Source organism: Wasmannia auropunctata, unplaced genomic scaffold (genome assembly GCF_000956235.1).
Source record: "Wasmannia auropunctata unplaced genomic scaffold, wasmannia.A_1.0 LD336101.1, whole genome shotgun sequence".
Taxonomy (NCBI): domain Eukaryota; kingdom Metazoa; phylum Arthropoda; class Insecta; order Hymenoptera; family Formicidae; genus Wasmannia; species Wasmannia auropunctata.
The window spans coordinates 362,234-363,388 of NW_012026789.1; positions in this window are offsets into that span (position 1 = coordinate 362,234).

Consider the following 1,155-nt stretch of genomic DNA (forward strand, 5'->3'; position numbering starts at 1 on the left):
AATCACACAATGCTGAACGAGTGCGCAAATTAAAGGTAAAGATTCATTCTTTCGAAAACTGTACACCTCGTTTTTGTGCGATTTTTAGTTAGGACCCGTGGAACTTTGCAAAGTTTTTTGCAAAGTTCCAAAATTTGGGGAAAAATTTTGCGATTTGTCACACCTCCATTTGCATCCGTGCAGCTTTGTAAAGAATCAGTAAGTCATTTAATGAATTATGGATTTCAAAAGTAGAGACTTTAAGCTGTGAAATGCTTTTTCGATCGTTATGTTACGATAATTTTTGACAAAGTTGCTCTATCTTGAAATTTTGTCATCGAGTTACAGTCACGAAATTAATTGTCCGGACACAGGTATTAAGAGTTTATCTTTTGCTATAACTTCATTAAAAATGGTAATTTTATAAAGATAATATTTAGACGTGAAAACTATTCCTAGTGATACATTTTCATCAAAAGGATTAGTCAAATTTATTATACTTTTAATGTATACAAATTTAATCAATAAAATTATAAAAATAATCGCGAAATTAATTGACCGAGACAAACAAAAAAATAAAATTAAAAAAATAATAACATTAAATAATAACATTAAATTTTAATAGTGCGTGGGTCCACCCTTAGCTTCGATAACAGCTTTTAGTCTCCTTGGAATTGTTCGACAAGTTTACGAGTAATTGAGGATTAATATTTTCCCAAGCTTTCAGGATGATCTTTTCCAATTCTCTATGATTCCGAGGCTTTGATATTCGGACTTTTGACTTGAGAATTTCCCACAAATGTTCAATTGGATTCAAGTCTGCGCTCTGAGAAGGCCATTCAAGTTTGTTGATCTTATTTGTTTTAAAAAATTCCTGTGCACAGCGATCCCTGTGCTTACCACTTTTAATGAAGTTATAGCGATCGCTGTGTCTAAATATTATTATCTTTATAAAATTACCATTTTTAATGAAGTTATAGCAAAAGATAAACTCTTAATACCTGTGTCCGGACAATTAATTTCGTGACTGTAACTCGATGACACAATTTCAAGATAGAGCAACTTTGTCAAAAATTATCGTAACATAACGATCGAAAAAGCATTTCACAGCTTAAAGTCTCTACTTTTGAAATCCATAATTCATTAAATAGATCGGAAGAGCACACGTCTGAACTC